Here is a 13,042-nt window from a genome sequence, read left to right on the forward strand (position 1 = left end):
ACTGCAACGCTGCTGAAGATGTATCATCAAAAAGTTTCGATTTTGGGTTAGTAATAATTGATTATTCACGAGTTGAAAAATACGCAACAAATTCAGCTTCCGCTTTGTCCGCAACAAAAAATGTCGAGATCATGTCATTATCTGTTACCAGTTGAGATAAAGAGTAATCGCAGCGTCTGTTTTGTTGCTTGTTTTGTGCCTCTTTTGTCTGACAATTCTCTTCACTGCTCAGCATTTCATTTCACTGTAACCTTAAGCCCAATACCATCAACTGCGTTGGTAGACTACACATTCGTTATTGCCATTCATGAAATCTTCGAAATGCTTTTTCCACCTGTTTGTTAGCATTGTTTGGGCTGTCAGCAAATTGTTATTGCAGATGACATAGACTGACGTACCTACTATTGACAATTGAATAAAACTTCCGCGTATCGTTCCGATCCATGATTTCTTGCGATTGAGCAATTGCTGAAGAAAAAAACAAGAGCAATGTTCTCATCAGCATAGCATGACGGACTATTTGAAGTACAACCATAATGAACGGGATCTAGGAGCCGACTTGTGGAGTACTGGATGTACTCGAATTGGTGAAATGCTCCTTGAGCTAATATGAAACACCTAAACAATTTTTTGCTATACTTTTCCTTCTTCTTGGCGGAACGTCCCAACCGGGCTTCTCTGCTCAGTGTTCTATGAGCACTTCCACAGTTTTTAACTGAGAGCTTCCTCTGCTAATGACCATTTTGCATCTCAAGCAACATTTTGATGGTCAATTGGGTTGTTTAGTGAATAATGTATTGTTTTTTTTTCTGTAGCCTTATCGAAAGAGCTCATTATTCCGAATATAACGTGATTTTATTGGATTCCAATACCTTTGTTTTGATGGTTAAATTAACAAAACAGTTTTTATTTTCGTGGATAGAATGACAGTTCAATCGATAAAATGACAGTTCGACCCGAACAAAAAAATTTCCTCATACAAACTTTAAATGCATTTTAAAAATAGTTCCCGGATTCCAAAAATTATGAAATTTTGGATTTTGACTAATTTTTGGGCGGAGAATCCGATTATGAAATAACCCGGATAACCCTAAAGAACCCAATTAGTCTTGTAGCGGTTTTGAAAATCGTCATAAAACCTAATATCTGTTATTTTTGTTTTATGATTTTCCAAGGACCTCTTCTAGTCTGTTTGAATAAAGTACGGCGTTTTTATTTATTTATGTGTGATCAATCTTGATCTGACTATGTATTAATGAAATAAAACAATGTCGTATGCAAATATAAGCAAATTACAAAGCAAAAAAAAAAACAACAATCGTTAAAATTAAAACCAAACATTTAACTTATAGCTAATGGTTCAATCGGTACCTATTAGTTTCGGAAGTGTATCGTGAAGTATTTTTGCATGTAAGCCAAGGAAACATTGAAATCAAACAGAGGAACAACTTTGTTGAAAGTAGGCGACATGAATCGAACGGCTCACACGATGCTCTATTCCCAAGGAAATCATTGAAAGTTCGTTTACAAAAAGTTCCTGGATCGACTGGGAATTGAACCCGTCACCCTCAGCATGGTTATGCTGAATAGCCGTGCGGTTATCGCATCGGCTATATGCCCCCCTTGACTGTACTTCTAGCGTAATTTTTCACGAATTCCATGTGGACGAATAGCTAGAAAATATTTGAAGAAGTCTTTGTAAAAACTAAATGAGTTTTTGTCGTTTATAAAAGATATGAAGAAATTTTCGAATACAAAATAGATTTGAGTTATTAAATCAAATGTTTCCCGAAGCATAGTTTTTGACGGAAATACCAGAGAATGTTTGGAGAAAAGGCCAACAGAATTCTTAGATAAGCCTCTATTACAATCATTATTAGAATACATGAAAGAGAAGTGCAGATGATGTTGTGCGGATTTTATGAATGAATCAAAGTTGGCATTTAAGGCGAAACTTGAAGCAATTCCTCACTTTTTGGTTTTTGATTTTTTTATTAAATAAAGAAGCAATATTTTCAAAATCGGGTTTCGTACACATGTTGAGTATGGATCAAGGTATCTTCAGAATTTTTTTTGAGGTAGAAAATGTTTTTCGTTTTGGCAGAACATTTTCCACCTCAAAAAAAATCAGAAGATACCTTGATCTGAATCTGCATGCAAAACTGAGCCGAAATTCAAATTTTCATGAATTTTGGTGCCCGGGAACCTATTTAAAAATCAGTTTGAAGTTTGTATGGGAACGATTTGTCGCATTTTGTACGGGGCGGAGCTGTCGAGCAGCTGCCCAGCTGTCAAAAGGTGATTTCGAAACATCTCTTCGAAATTGATTTAGGTAACAAAATAATGTTCTAAAAATTTGAAATCAATTCAGGTTCAGAAAAAGGTGCTCTTTCGTATAAAATCAAAAAATCAATACATTTTTCTTAATTTAAAACCCAATTGGCTGGGAGTGGTCAACATCCTCACTGTGCACGCTTCAGATACTGTCTTTAACGGTACAATGACGGCGCAGGCTACGTCCTTACAGTCAGGTTGGAAGAGGGAAGGAATATTAATACCAACCTTTGTTATGTGCAGAATCATACATTCATACATAGAAAATATGTTTCCTTTGACCTGTCAGATTGCACAAAAGATAAAGTAAAATTAGAGAAATTAAGCGAGACAACTATTCGCAAAATGCATTTCTAAAAATGAAACAAAAAACTCAGTCCACACTCATAATGAGAACAGAACTCACAGAAAAGGAACAACAAGAAACGAACTTGCCGGATAATCCCATTCAGCTGGATCTTTGATTTTGCCACCGATTGCAGTCCCCAGTAGATCAGAAATGTCATCCGAACCACATTAAATGTACACTCCTTTACACCACTTGCTGAGTCTCCCATCGTCGGGTGAAGCACAAACAAACAAAAATTAGGATAATAGAAAGAGCCAGCATGCATGAATTGCGCAAAATTTCATTCTTTCTCCGCACACAAGCTCGAAACGAAACGACGACGGACTCCACCAAGTGAACGCTAACCGATTGCTCACTGTGCACGTGCCTTTAGCGCCGTACAACAAACTCCTGGCTATAAAACTTCCGGGCCATCCGCGTCACTGCCACTGTTTCGAAAATAACTGACTTCCAGTGATGAAACTTCCCCGCGCACACTCTCCAAGATTTTCCTGAACAAACTTCTGAAAAAAAAATGTTTTTCTTATCTCTACAATTTGACAATGAATTTGATCAAGATATTTTCAAAATATTTTTGATGGTATATGTCAAAGCATTTAATTTGAAAAAAAAAGAATTCTGGAAATTTCTATATAAATTATTCCAACGATTTTTTTCTAAAAATTTCACAAAGAAGTCTGTCCAAGTCTTCATTAATCCAATTAAAATTCCCTCATAAATTCATAAAAGTTTCTTGTAAAAAAAAAACTGACGAAAGTTTGATAACATGCTAAATTTGGCTAGGAGATTCAAATAACATTATAATAATAACATTATAATAAAAACTAAAGGCTCACACGGCAGTCAACCATAACGGAGCCGCTATCTTGAAAGAGGACAGCATGCCAAATCGTGAAACGAGTGTCCAGAAATCCTAATGGGAGGAGGAGGGGTCAGGGGGTCATCAGAAATTGGCTAGGAGATTCTTCATTGTTTCTTGACAGTCAATCAACAATTCTTTTGGTAATTTGTATTCCCTAGGAATTTATACAGATATTTTAAATTGTTTACTCTGCTGGATTAGTAGATTTGCGGAAATTTGTTCCTGGTGCTATTTTTTAGTATAGATAACAGATCACTAACACTTCGGAACTTTTAGTAGATCATTTTCAAAAACAGAGAACAGAAGTTTGTTTTAGAACAAAATTACAGTCCGGATTCGCTGGTTGGGTCACAACTGCGCCCCGATTAGCGAATCGTGTTGTTTCGTTGAGGCCATTGACAACTGATCAAAATGCTTTAGGCAAATGCAAGTGTCGCGAAATACGTCACGAAACACTCACATACTTGCGCAAACGCTCTGTATACAGGAGCTGTGATGTGACGGCGGTCAGACGTCAAACTCGTTTTGACATCTATTTTGACATTGACAGTGCTTTTTAGTTGGGTTTTGCCCCAATCAGGGAACATTCAACCATCGAGACAGCCCATCTAACGAGCTCTCAACGAACGAGTCGTCACTGTATTTCAAAACCTGTGTAAGCTGTAAAATACTTTGCTGACTGCTGCCATCTATATTACGAATTGCTGCAATAACAGAAGTTATTTGCGTTTGCCAGTTGCAGTTTTTACACAGTTTCGTATGTTAGCATAAACATCTGTTATCCGTGTTTTTAGGAACTTTATAATAAAACCTGAAGAAATCAGGGAAATCCATTTCATGTTGTTTTTAGTACTTTTGAGGGACGTTTCAAAAGATAACAGTGCGGTTTTAGGGGGTTTCCGGTGCTTCAAAGAGGTTTCAGATTTATTTTAACCCTCTATGTGTATTAGGGTGATTTTTGACCAAAATCATACAATACGTCAGCGAGCTGTCCCTAATATGATGCATTAGGAAGGTTAAGGAGATTGAAACCCTAACAGAGGCGTTTCGAAGAATTTAAAAGGCATTCCAAAGGGACCCAGGGCTACACATGAAAATCAATTGAAAACTTAGACTTCATCTGTAACCCCTTGAGATCCCTTAAATCTCCCATCAAAATCCAGATATATTCCTGAAACCCCATAAAACGCCCCTGAAACCCGCTGGAAACCCCTGAATCTTATTGAGGCCATATGAAACGGATTGGATATTAGTCGTTTGAAGATCCTGGGATACCGTTTAACCGATTGATGGTGTTGGAGATCACCCCAGATCGTAACATTGAGAAATCGTAGATAGATTGAGTCTAGAACAAGGGAGAAAAACGTATTCTCCTTGCCTGATTGAAAAATGTTCCATTTAATACTCTTTCAGTGCCGGTAAGGTCTTCAAGGCGATGAGAACGGCCTACCGCAAGGGGTTTCCTTCTTGAACCTTCTTGAAGTCCCCTGCAGTATCTTTGAAATCTATTGAATCCTCCTGAGGCTTCCTAAAAACCTCCTGAATTCTGCTGAAGCCTTCTTGAAGCCCCCTAAAATGCCACTGAAACTCCCTGGAACCTCCTGAATCCTCTTGAGGCCTCATGAAGCTCCATGAGAGCACCTTCAATCTCTTAAGACCCCATGAAAACCGTGTGGAATTCCCAGAGCTTCTCTGAAATGCCCCTGAAAACTCCCTTAATCCTCCTGAGTTCCACTAAACCCCATTGACATACCCTGAAACGTCTTTGAAGACATTTAGTAAGCACCATGAAGCCGCCTGATATGCTCATTGCTCAATATTGCTCATGTAGCCCCCTGAAATCCCCTGAATCCTCTGTGTCCTCCTCAAACGCCCCTGGAAAGTCTTGTTATCCCCTTGGAAATTCTCTGAATCACCCTGAAAATCATCTGCCTCTGAACCCTCTAAAACGCCCGTGGAACCCTGAGAGCCCCTGAAACATTCTAACACGCCCTCGAAAATCCCTAAAACTCCCAAAGGCTCTGACTGGCATTTAAAATTGAAACTTGGGCTGCTATTATCAGCAGTACTGCTAGCGTTCTTGACGAAGCAGTCTTCGATCAAAGAGTAATAGAGAGACACAAAAGACATAAACTATGTGTGAATGCATTATGTATGACGCATGTCAGGTCCTGATCATCGATTTCAATTCGGTCACGATAGTATCTTTTTTTTTTTTTTTTTTTTTTTTTTATTTATTAATGACACTTTACACTAAAAAGTGCATTCGTGTCAGGTATTGATTGATCCGAAAGTATCATAACAACATTTTACATAGTTTGCTGGATTATCTATGTGGAACATGTATATTTATCCTCAGTAGATGTTCCGTTTTGCCTGCTTAGCACCTGTTTTTGTTTTCTGTTTTTTAACACATTTACGTATTAGGTCTCTGTCTTTGTTCAACTCCTCGCACATGTTTTGTTCATAAGTATTTTCGATGTTCTTCTTCTGTATCACTTTTTCACTTTTCTTCTTCATCCATCACAATTTTCGGTAGATATCGATTTCCCGTAGGAACTGTAGTAGCTTCTTCTCACTGTCTTCGTCGTTTTGTAGTGCCAGTCGTAAGCTCGTCGGGTCTATTCCGTGCTTCCTCCTAGTTTCCTTAAACTTCATGCACTGCAGGATAATGTGGCGAACGTCTAATACCGTCCCACAGCATGTCGGTGGGGAATCCTTTTTGATTAGAAACTCGTGCGTTAATCTGGTATGACCTATGCGCAGTCGAGTTAGAACTCGTTGGTCGGCGGGATTTTCCTGATCGCACCATTTTCTCGTGTCGAATTTTATCTCCCTTAGTTTCACGTCAGACATCTGGTGCCACATTACTTCCCATTTTTGCCGTATGTCGTAACTTAGGGCATTAACCACGTCCCTTCTGGGTATAGCAATGTTGAGAGGTTGGGTATCACGAGTGTTGCCCGCCAGACGGTCTGCCTCTATGTTCCCACGAACTCCAGCGTGACCAGGAATCCAGCAAAGGTGAATTTGACGGTTTCGCATCATTCTATTCTCGATTTCTTCTATCCACGGATGTTGTGATTTGCCACTTTCAATAGCTGAGAGACAGCTGGCTGAGTCGGACAAGATTACCAGGTCACCCGATGAAGTAGTGTTGAGAGCAGATTTAATTGCGAAAGCCTCGGCTGAGAAGACGCTACATTGCTGAGGAAGTCTTATCGACTTTTGCATATTGCTACTGAAGATACCAGCTCCCACAGCATTATCGGTCTTCGATCCATCCGTATATACAATTGTGGCATGACGGAATCGAGTATTTAGCATGTCCTGCACAACGGGACGCACTATTTCCGGCGGGTCTCCAGCTTTTACTCGTCGTTTCACATCCCATTCGATTCGTGGTTTTGGTTCGTGCCACTTCCTGCTGCCGGAACGTGGTCGTACAGTGATGCTCGGAAGTGCTGCGCCTACTGCTTCTTGGAGATGCACAGATGCTCGATTCACTATCGGAAGGTCAGTATTTGAACGATCTTTCTCCAACATCCGCGTGGCACAGCGGACTACTGCTTGTAGGATCAAAAGGTCAAAAGGCAATGTTCCTGCTTCGACCATGATGGCTGGAATGGGGCTAGTGACGTATGCTCCGGATGCGAACCTTACCATTCGGTTGTAGACTGGCGCGAGGATTCGAATCACCGCATCTTTCGCTCTGCTGACGATTCCGATTCCGAACAAAAGGCGGGATGTTATAATCGCCGACCCGATACTCAGCAGTGATGTCCTGTGTCCACGTGGTAGCTTAGCACCAATTATTTTCATTATTCGTAGTCTTGAGTCACAAGTTGATTTCACATTCTTGCAGTGTTGGGTGAATGAAAGGGTCCGGTCAAGAGTTATACCAACGATTTTTAGACGCCTCGTATTCGGTACAGCTACTTTTTCAATGAAGATATCATTGCTTGGTTCCCGACGGGCATTGGGACTACAATAGAAAATGCTTGATTTTGATGCCGAAATGTTAAAACCAACGCTTTTTGCCCAGATATTAACGGCTTTTACTGCTTTTTGTAGCTCGTAGTGCAGAGATCGTTCCTTCCTCTTTCTTACTACAAGTAAGATATCGTCCGCGTATAGTAGCACTGCGACGCTGCGCGGCACGATTCGAAATATCGGTTGAATTGCCACAAGGAATAAAGTGACCGAAAGTACGGATCCCTGAGGTACACCGTTCTCAAGTGGCATTACACGTGACAAGATGCCACTCACACTGACTTGAAAAGTGCGATCCGAAAGAAAGCTGCTTATCATGTTGATGAGCCGTCCGCCGATTCGCCATTTTCTAAGAGTCCGTAGGATACCGAACCTCCATGTGGTGTCGTAGGCTTTCGAGAGGTCTAACGAGGCTATCAAACAGTGTTCGTCTTTATTAGGAAGTAACCTATCTAGTTCTGCTAGGTAGGTGTCAACGCCCCTACCGGCTCTGAAAGCGTGTTGTCTTTTGTCTAGGCGTCCTTTAGTTTCGAGTTCTGTTATTAATCTTCGATTAATGATTCGTTCAAACACTTTGGCTATGCAGTTTATCAGTGTAATGGGACGAAACGTGGCTGGACCAGATTCCGCGGAGTTCGGTTTCGGTATTGGAACAATGATGCCGGTTCTCCAGCTGGTAGGAAATACTCCACTGCGCCACACTCTGTTGAGCAATTCCAGGAGTGCAGTTTTCACGGATACAGGAAGTCGTCGTAACATAGGGTAGCCCACAGAGTCAGGACCTGTAGAGGCACTGCGTCCTTTGTCGAGTGCCCACAGTAACTCATTCATGGAGATGTCTGCGTTGTACACGATGTTATCATCGGGTTGTGGATCAACATGGTCTCGTTCGGCTTTTTCCTTTGCCATTTGAAACAATGGAGGGTAACTTGAGGTCGCTGATCTATTGTAGTAGTGTTTTGCGAGTACATCTGCCACTTCGTCCGCTTTGTCCGTATATCCGTTGCAACGTCTAATAACTGGTGTGCTGCTTTGTCGTTTGCCACGCAAGATGTTCACAGTTTGCCACATTTCCGTAGTGGAGCTATTTGGTGAAATTTTTCCGACGAATTCTTCCCATGATCGATCTTTAGCTTCATTAACGGATTTCTTTGCTGCTGCTTTCGCCTTCCGGAAATTCTGCAGTGCTTCTTCCGCATTTAATCCGGCAGCTTTGATGCGTTTTAGCGTTCGAAGCGATTTTCGACGTTGTTTGATGGCCGTTTCAACTTCTGGGCACCACCACGCTACCGATTTAACGCCAACTTGGCCGGATGTTCGAGGTATACTGGCCGTAGCTGCTGATAGTAGCCGCTCAACAAACTCTTCAACTCCAATCTCTTCGTCCGGTTTGATGCTCTCCGCAGTTAGTTGTTCAAACTTTGTCCAGTCTGCTTTATCATACAGCCATTTTTTCCGTTTCGTTATGGACTGTGAGTGACCAGGAAGGGAGACGATTATCGGAAGATGGTCACTATTATGCGTATCTGAGAGGGTTCGCCAGATCAGTTTGGAAGCTAGCATCTCAGAACAGATCGACAGGTCCAGCGTTGAAGTGGAGCCTGTAGCTGGATCAATCCGCGTGTATGACCTGTCATTCAAAATTATCAGACGGTTGGCAAGCGTTGTCTCGGCTATGTGGCAGCCGAGTGGGTTAGATGTTGCAGAGCCCCAGGCAGGGTGATGCGCATTGAAGTCACCTAACAGTAAAAATGGCTGTGGCAGCTGCTCGAGGAGATTCTCTATTTCTGCTTGACACTGCTGCGTACTTGGAGGGATATAGATCGAAACCACCGTCATTGGGGTTGGTAGATGCAACCTGACAGCGATGACTTGTAGATCACAATCGATATCGACGCGTTCGAAGGGCACACCTTCGCGGATTGCAAGGCCCACTCCTTGCTGCCAATACCGACGGCTGCCAGTTTGTAGAAGCAAGGTATAGTTTTTGCCGATGAAATCTGACGGGATCACTTGATTATTTGCTTTGGTTTCTTGCAGCGCTATCACACGCGGTTTGTACTGACTGATTAGTAGCTTAAGGTCACTTATGTTGGCACGCAGGCCACGAATGTTCCATTGCAGAGCGAGAGAGTCGATAGTTTCCGGGTGACTTGTCGCAGACGATGAAGAAGATGATGGTGACGATGCTCTTATCGTTCTTGTCGGTAAATCGACCGGATTCCAGGAGGCGTTAGAGGGTGTAAGACACTCGTGACTGGCCCCACCCTCAACCCCCCGGACATCCGCTCCCGGGCTTGGAAGGGGGGATGTTACTTCACGCTCTCCATCCCCACGTCGATTGTGCATCCTTGGTAGGATTTCGCTTCTGGATGTTGCCAATTGCTGGTGAGTAGGTATAGATAAAGAAGAACAAGCATGCTGGAGATGGTGGTCGTCACTGGCGGAAGGTCCAGAGGATGGTCGTGTAGTCAGATGGTCATGACGGCTTTTTTCCATATATCGGCTGCTCGAGGTGCTTGAGGTGATTGGGCGCTGGTTAGTTTGACAAGTTTGTGGTTGTTCTGTGGTATATATTGCACAGCGAGGCGGTGTTATGGTAGGTGGGTATGTGGTTTGGATTTCTGTTATATAAAAATCGACCGCAGAGGGGGATTCTCCATCAACGGGTTGGGGTAAGACGTCCCGGACGGATCTTCCTACCTGCTGCGCTCTCTCCTGTGAGAGTGAAGGGGGTACTACACTTTCCCTCCCTTCAAATCGATCGTATGTGTTGTCAATTGCGTTAATTAGGTCGGGAGAACTAGTCGGTAAACGAGTGTGGGTAGAGGTGTTGAGGTTATCGAAAGGACTGACTAGGGGGTGTTTCATCAATCCCGTCGTCGTCCTCGACGCTGATTGTTTCTTGTTGATCCGCGGTTACTTGTTCCGAGGGGAATTTCTTCGGTGGTGGACTTTGGCGGCCAGGCGAATTGTTAGTGGATCTATTGTGCCTTTTTTTCTTTTTACCGCTTCCTGTTTTAACAGGTTGTGTTCCAGCGGGTAGTTTGTTTCGAAGTTCCGTTTCCATGTCAGTAACTTGTGGCTCTCTGGTTTTCCTGGTGGCTTCAGCATGCGGGCTTGACTCAGTTGACTGAACTGCTTGGGTACACTGGGACGACTGGAGTTGGTAGTTCTGTTGGATTGGCTTGTTGTGTTGCATCATTCTTATATCTGCCAACAGCTGGACGATTCTCTCTTCCTTCTTCTTGTTGTCTTCCAGCAGTTGAGCGATTAGTGCATCTTTCTGTTCCATTTTTCTCTCTAATTCCTCTAACCTTCTATGGATGGCAGTTTGTTGCGCTGCGGCTGCAGCGTAGCTCCCAAGGTCTTGGGCAACTCTCTTACGTGCCTCCGGGTAGGTCAAATTATGATCTACTTTCGTGCGAACTACTTGCATCTCCTTCTTAAAAACTGGGCATTGACGACTGTTGGGTCGATGGGGTCCACTGCAATTAATACAGTGAGCGGCCGACGGACAGGTTTCTCCATCCGCCAGCTCATGTTCGGCAGAGCAGTTTAAGCAACGTTTTGGGCCTGGACAGCGAACACGAGGATGACCGTACTGGACACAACCATAACACAAGAGAGGGTTGGGGTAGTAAGGACGTGTTGGAACGTTGAAGAGACCAACTTTGACATGCGACGGGTAATTGCACATTCCAAAGGTTAGTATGATAGCGGGGGTATTGACCGGGTTTCCATGCTCCTTGCGTGTGATCCTTTGAACGCGAACAACTCCTTGACTGCTGAGACCCTGTAGAATATCCTTCTCTTGCATACGGATCGCGGGAACGCACGTAATTACACAGCGGCTTACATTCAAGATCGGATGTGGTTCAACGACAACCTCAGTGTCATCCAGCAGACTGGTCAGCTTTAACAACTTACTGACTTGAGTTTGGTTTCTGACTTTTAGCGTGTACCTAGAACCTTGAGCTTCAGTTGATGCCCCTTCAATTGGCCCGCCAGCAGCCAACTCCACTGATTTGCCGACAATGAAGGGATCAGACATTAGTGGGGAGTTTGCGTTCTTACTCCTTAACAGAAGATATGTTAATGCTCCAAATTCTCCGGTCATAGCAGACGTCAAGCTTGGCCATTGCTGCTTGGACCCTCCAGGGTCGCCGCTACTTGCGGCTGCCATTACCACACTACCCTACTCTACCAGTTTGTTCTTGTTGCTCACGGCGGACGTTGGAATTGAGAAAAGTTTACAACGGTCACCCGTTGTATACCCCAGAGACGATAAAATAGAGAAAAACAAGGGTTTATCCTACCTTACGCTCCTTCAACGTCGAGCCCGTGGATCTAGTTCACACAAAAGAACTAACTTTAAGCGCCACCAATTTGGATAAAACTTCTCACATAAATACCAACAAATTGATTTGTTCACGGTTTGGCACTTTAGGCTATTCGGGTCGAAAACCACCGAAGCCTCAATAGGCTACACCGGCTACACCACACAACCGTAAAACAATGGATGACGGTTTGTTGTTTTTCTTCCGCATGTGCGGGGCAGATGCACTATTTATCCTTAGTTTTCTCACAACCTTTCACCGATGTTAATCGGACTTTGATTGCTTCCACTAGAACACACTTAGCACTATACGGCGGTAGGCGTTTTAGATCGGTACGGTTGCAAAAACCACTGAAACACAGTACTAATCCGAGCGCGCGCGCGGTTGCTACAATGAACAACGATGTCCCGAACTCGAATGTGACGATAGTATCGATTGCACAGAGCTACACAAAGGTCGGACTGCTGGCAAACGTGTCAAAGACGATACCCATTAGAGTGGGACACCGAAAGACATTTCACTCCTGTACACTTTTTGAGTTCCTTTTTGGTCCCATATCAACTGTGCAAAATTTCAGCTCGATCGGAGAAACTATATTTTAGCGCCAGCCATTTTAAGTTTTCATACGATTTACTATGGGGAAAATCACTTTTTCAAAGAAAAATCGCCACAGGTTGCCCCTTAACCCCTAAAAATAAATTGATGAATGATTTCTGTTGGAAATTTTACGAGGAACCAACTCTCCGAAGACCACAAAGCGATCTAAGGCATGTGGAAAAAGTTATTAACTGAAAACCGAATGGCATGCTAATGCTGGTCAACATGTAAGGAATAACAATAAATAATAAAATCTCGTCATTTTATCAATCGGGTGAGGCTTAATTACTTTTTCCACGAACATCGCATCGGTTTGCAGTCTTCGGAGGTCTGATTCCTAGTGAAGTTTTCTACAGAAATCATTCACCGACTTATTTTTTGGGATCTAGGAGTGACTCCTAGCGATTTTTCTTTGCAGATGTAAAATTTCCCCATAGTAAATCGTATGAAAAACTAAGAATGGTGGGCGCTAAAATATAGTTTTTCCGATCGATCTGAAATTTTGCACAGTTGATATGGGACCAAAGAGGAACTCAAAAAGTATACAGGAGTTAGAGTTTTTCCATT

General features: G+C 42.8%; 1 protein-coding gene across 1 annotated transcript in view; it reads right to left on the reverse strand.

Moving 5' to 3' along the window:
- Positions 1–13,042, reverse strand: part of LOC109408938 (uncharacterized) — a 463,030-nt gene that overhangs the window by 277,233 nt on the left and 172,755 nt on the right. The window lies entirely within an intron of this gene.

Source organism: Aedes albopictus, chromosome 1 (assembly GCF_035046485.1).
Source record: "Aedes albopictus strain Foshan chromosome 1, AalbF5, whole genome shotgun sequence".
Taxonomy (NCBI): Eukaryota; Metazoa; Arthropoda; class Insecta; order Diptera; family Culicidae; genus Aedes; species Aedes albopictus.